At 41.3% G+C, this 6,071-nt stretch overlaps 1 protein-coding gene across 1 annotated transcript in view; it reads left to right on the top strand.

The window, feature by feature from the left end:
- The first annotated feature begins 1,077 nt into the window (after positions 1–1,077).
- The window catches only part of LOC124155006 (uncharacterized serine-rich protein C215.13-like), a 164,514-nt gene continuing 159,520 nt past the window's right edge, over positions 1,078–6,071 (top strand). The window contains exon 1 of the mRNA XM_046528755.1: positions 1,078–2,709. The gene's annotated coding sequence lies outside the window, so the exon portion shown is untranslated. The remainder of the gene's footprint in view (positions 2,710–6,071) is intronic.

The raw sequence follows: 6,071 nt of genomic DNA, 5'->3' as shown, positions 1-6,071 counted from the left end.
AGTCAAACCAACGGATACCCATAAGGAAAATCCACGATGGGCAAAGTGTCCCGGGGTAAGGAGCTACCATCCTGTCTCAAATGCTTGACATACACACTCCTGTGGCAATACCTACGGAGAGATTTTTCCATGGCTGACCATACCATCCTTCTGGTTACATCAATGAGTGATTGGTTACCCATATCTATGGATAACCAAATTCACTCCTGGAAAAGACGAAGCTAGTCTACATTATAATGAGTAACTGAGTACCTATATCTATCGATAACCAAATGCGCTCCTAAGAACGAAAAGGTGGTCATCATTGTAGCCTCAATACCAAGGAAGAGCTATGCTCTAGCCTATATATTCCAGCCTTCTGCTTTTACAATTGAGTAACTGAGTACCTATATCTATTGATAACCAAAAGCGCTCTTAATAGCAAGGAAGAGCTATGTTCTAGCATATATATTCCAGCCTTCTGCTTGTACCAATGAGTAATAGAGTACCTATATCTATTGATAACCAAAAACGCTCCTATGAAGGAAATGTGGCCAACATTGTACACTTAATACCAAGGAAGAGCCAAGCTCGGGCCTATATATTCCAGCCTTCTCCTTGTACCAATGATTGATTGATTACATGTATCTATCGATAACCAAATACGCTCCTATGAACGAAAAGGTGGTCAACATTGTACTCATAACACTGAGGTAACAAAAATTGACTTCTTGCTTGCAGGTAGCCAACTTCCGGGTGCCCAACGAGATGCATGATCACCAGCCTGGCAACAGCAATCGCACCAACACCGCTCGCGGTACGCACGCCCGCACAAAAATCACCACCGCACGACCACCCTTTTGGCCAGCAGGTGCATAGCCTTCTTTTTTCTTGCTCTTTCACCCCTTCCATTTTTGAAATGATGTTTCTCCGCCCCTGGGATCGGCGATGGGGGATGAAAGGGAAAGGGGAGGAGAAAGAATGGGCAGTGCGGGATGTGAATGGGCCGGCGAGGGAGGGGAAGGGAGAGAGGGGCACGATCGGGGGCGCAGGACCGCACACGGAGATGAAGGGGTGCAGAACGGGTGGTGCGGAGAGGGAGGGCGGCTCGAGGGGGCGCGTCAGGCGGAGCTGCGGCAACCGCGGCAGTCTGCGCGCGAGGACCGTACGCGAAGGATTGGAGGAGAGGAGCGCGGCTGTGCGGAGGTACTTTTTCCCCGGCGGGTGAAGGAGCGGGAAAAAGGGCTATACCCACACCACCAACGCCTGAGGAGAGAGAGAGAGAGGGTCTTCCTTTCCCACCCCACCAGGACCATCTCGGTTTATCCTGCCCGTTAAGCCTGGAAGAAAAGTACGACGGTATCGGAGAGAGACAAGCACCGCTCATCCAGTGGACAAGGAGTACCAAAAATCACCCCCAGGTTCATATTACCTCCCTCGCAGCTGAAAGAAAAACTCGACGTTCCTGATTGGAGAACCAGCCATCTGTGAAATACTCTCAATCCTGTTAGAGAGGTACGACTGTACAGAGAGACTCATACACAAGAACTACTCGCCCAATTGACTAAGAGTGCCGAAAAATACCCCCAGCATCATATCATCTCCCACGAATTTGAAAGAAAAAACTCGTCCTCCGCGAAGATAACTTCCTGATTTGAGAGCCAGATTTCTGTGCAACGTTCTCTACCCGAGAAGAAAAATACAACGGCAACAGAGACGCGCGCAAAAGCATTACTCACAGAGTGACTTGGAGTACTAAAAACAACCCTCAGAATCGTGTTATCTCCTACACATCTGAAAGAAAAACTCGACGTCCGCGACGATATCTTCCTCATTTGAGGGCCACCCATCTGTGTAACAATCACGCCAGCGACTCTGAAGCAGCCTATCGTGTCCTTACCACTATTCCTACAAGACAGAACGACGGCCACATACAGGTGAAAACGATAAGCCATTCCAGCAACACGTTAGCAACGCGAAAATCACCCTAGAATAATTTCATCATCCATCACCCTTCGCGTATCGAGGAAAAAATCTGACTCCGCGACGACATCTACCTGTTTTACCAACTCGCAATCTGTGAAGCATTCACGACGGTGACTCCGATATAGCCGATATAATTAGCAGGCAACATCTGGAACACGGTCAACGCAACTCAGCTTCTCCGGATAACCTCATTATCGTTAGCAATCGTCAGCAGCACGCAATCCTAATTAAAGTGGTCCCTGCGAAGTTGTATTGGGTCCTATTTTCAACGCCTAGTGAAAATCTCCCTTATTTTGGAGCTGACATGTCCAGTTTGCCAACGACGCGAAAGATAACTGCTGAAGAGAAGGTTTAAACAGGGAAATATTCCCTTTTGCAACACGAAAAAAAGCTATTATTCATCCTCTTTCATGAAAACTGCATTAAACCCTTTCGAATATCCTTGTCCAGACTGTGAATTTCAGAATCCCAAACGTAACGTCCAGCTCGAGGCCTAGAAGGTCGACCAATCTGTTGCCACTCCGCGGAATCGAAACATTCCATTCTTGCCTGCACCACGTGAAACCCTTCCACGCTTCATCGTCTCCACACGCCCTTCTTCGTTCGCGGGAGGGAAGAGAAGGATTTTTCAAAAGCAGGGGAAGAAAGGAAGACCACTCCGACGAAGATTACGTCTGCGTAAGGTTGCGAGAAGAGGGAGAGAGAGAGAGAGGGAGAGTGTAAGCCTCAGCAGATTTTCTTGAGGTAAGCCCAAGGATGGTGGATTCTTCTCCACTGTCTTTTCTCTTTCCTCTCTACCTTCTACGTTTTTCTCTGTTGCTCCAACCCTTCCAACTTTCCCTTAGCCCAACCCTTACTAAACTGGATTTTTGTCCTTCTCTCGCTCATGTCAAATTGGAGAAGTTTTTTTCCTCAGCGCCATAACTTTTAAGTGCTTTTTTTCTATCTCATTTTTTCACCCCTCTGAAAAAATAAGGCAATTTGCCAGGCAAGCGAGGGCATATTTTTTCTCCCAGGGTCCTGCTATGGACATTGGGTAATTGACCTTTCCATTTAGGGATTTCCTTGCCTATTTAGAGACGTTTTTCATGAATACATGAGAATTTACGCTAAACGTTTTGCTGAAACTGCTGAGGGTATTCTAGCATTGCTGTTTTTTGGAATCTGCAGAGGAAGGGTAATGCTTAAGGGAAAAGATTACGACTATTCAATTAATAAAATACCATAACTATAAATCCCAATTAAGCTTTAGATTATGGTATCGGTTGAATCATTATTTATGTGGTACATCGAGCTAAATCGCTTGTTCAGTATGATGAAAAAATTCGTGAACTTTAATACGGTCTATACGAGGAATTTAATGGTTTAATTAATGAATGAAATATTTAAAAATACTTGCAAAGGGGAGCCATCAAGAGAGCTGTCATGGGAAATGGCCACACTATTGAATACTCAATAAATAAAAGATATCAAATCAGATCAAACTGCGCGAGCGCGGAGAATAACTTGTCTAAATTAACTACAATTCTACTTTAGAGTCGCCAAATCGTAATGAAGACAATAAATAGAATGATTTAAAATTAATGGTGAAGTCCCCATTTTCCTTCGTGGAAGTAAAACTCTTACCAAAAGCTCATAATAACATGAAATAATACAAGTGAGATGGCTGTTTCCTCGGGAAAACTCTCAGACAAACAATCTTCGCTCCTTTTGGTTAAAATTTAAAAAAATATTATCCACAAAATAAGCACATGTTAACGTATTAAATGGCGCAAGTTGCATAATGAAGTACTCTTATACTTTCTAGCTCAGTAAAATGCAAGCAGGCGTATGAGCTAATTAGCTTATGAATCGGTAAACGTCATTGGTGGTTAACTACGTCACTCCATTCATTAGAAAATTTCAAACTCATGAAGGTGATGAGTTAGGAACCGAAAATATACTTTGAAATCCACGGTCATTAAGCGTTGAAAGCTTTCAGTGGGATCATAATCTGCTCAAGACAATGGCTAAATTATCAAACGTGATTCCTGAATCAGTTGTTTCTGGACATCCATTGCGACCTGAAGGGGAATGATTAAACTTGAGAAACCGAAGGAAGTTTACTGAACCAACTCAAAAAATCTCTTTCGAGAAAGTATTGATCGTTCTTTTTTCCACCTGTTACTTGATATAACGAGGTAATGTTTATTACTAATGTAGAGCGAGAGAGATGATTCAGATAGCGAGATAAAAAACCATCAGAATTTAAATCCAAATCAATAACAAAAAAGGGATAGATACGGAAATTACAAACTTTTTTCCTCCTAAAACGTATCTGAATAAGATTTAAAAGCTTATTTTGGAAAATTTCTCGCATATAATTTAACTAGGGGTAATTTAGGAATTTAAAACGTCGCATTCTTTTAAATAATGCAAAAATCGAATTACTGATGTGAATTAGGTTATACTCGGTGAAGATCCTGCAACATTTTTGAGCCTCCTTCTTTGTAGCTTCCTACTAGTCCGTGATTTCGATTAAATAATGATACTGAAACACCAATTAGATTATCCAAGCATAAATAAGTTTTAAATGCGTGAGATGATAAAAGAATATGTTGGAGCACATATAAAAATTCATTTTCTCTAGAATTAATTATAACTTGGGGTTTTCTGACGAAATTTTCCAGCATTACTTTTATAAATTACGTTTAGTCGCACCGAATCTTTCCCATAAACGTTTTCGTTCGGTAAATACATATTTTAGTAAAAGTTTTTTCGATGCTTGTGAGGCTGATTCTTGTAATTTTCTAAACACAAATAAAACTTGAGAAAGCTGTCCAAATGTAAACGTGGTTCTCTATTTTACACAAAACTGACACATTATTTTTCCTTCGATTTTTGTTTACATCTAGAAAACATCAAATCCCAAAACCAATTTACAAGTACCTACTCTGTTCATAGAAGTTCACCGCTCAGTAACATGGGTTGCCGTTTACGGCCAATACTCATATGCCACGGTTTTGTCACTGACTGACTGACTTTAATCACTGGAGAATCGAGTGCTCCTTAAATTCCAAAGAGAGCATAATTTCGTGAAACCTATACTCTCTTCTCGGCAACGGGTTATTTACAGCTCAACTGAGTGAGGAAATGGTAGGATAATCCGGTTTGCCTGAGGAATTCATGGGCACTCATAGGAGGCCATATTTTCAGGGATTGAGTCAGGACCTGTAAACTGCTGTAAGCGCAGTGTAGCAACAGAGGGAATATCCTTCCTTGCGTGGGATGAAGATCTAGAGCGAGTGATACACGTGTAAACCTAGCCTTCAGGTATGTCGAGACGGGGAATCCAATCCTCTTGACATCGTCGTCAAATGCGTCATCAAATGGGATAAATAAACGAGTGCGAGAGCAGACAAATCGTCCCTGGGCTCCAGACACAAGATCTCACGTATAGTTTAATTGAGAATATGATAGCTAAAACTTAAGTTCATGTGGATCAAGTCTTAATTAAAATTTACGAAATGAATTTCTCGTAAGTAAATTTAACATTCCAGTGGCCTTGCTATGAATGTGCCATGGCATTAACAAATAAGCAAGCCTAGTATTTCGACCAGGCTATAGGTTGTAACGCACTCAAGTTACGTTTTTTAGATAAAACAACTAGATGATAAATATTAACCAATGCTAGTGAGCAGCTGAACATATTTTGCATGTTTAATATCACCAACCTATGAGTTAATCTCATAAAAGACATTCTAAGTAAGCTCCCCTCATGAAACATTACCATTTAGCTGTCCAAATATAAAAGAAATCAAATTTTCCATTTGAGCCAGTTGTTCATATCAGCTCTATTTTTATGGGAGCCTTTATTTCAATATCTTAATTCCCTATTCGAACAGTTCTCGCTTACATTATTTTCCTCCTTCTTCTCAATATACAATTTTATCATATTAGAGCCCCAAAATATTATCATATCCGAAAGAAGCTATAAATTAATAGAGATATTTTGCCGAACGGATGGGAATGCGTTTTTCCCTCGAACCGTAGAGGATTTACATAAATGCTAGCCGTAATTTTGCTTGAGCATTTGGTTTTTTTTTTTAAACGTACAAGAATGGTGT

The sequence above is a fragment of the Ischnura elegans genome, chromosome 3, assembly GCF_921293095.1.
Source record: "Ischnura elegans chromosome 3, ioIscEleg1.1, whole genome shotgun sequence".
NCBI classification, from domain to species: Eukaryota; Metazoa; Arthropoda; class Insecta; order Odonata; family Coenagrionidae; genus Ischnura; species Ischnura elegans.
This window is presented reverse-complemented; position numbering and strand designations above follow the sequence as displayed.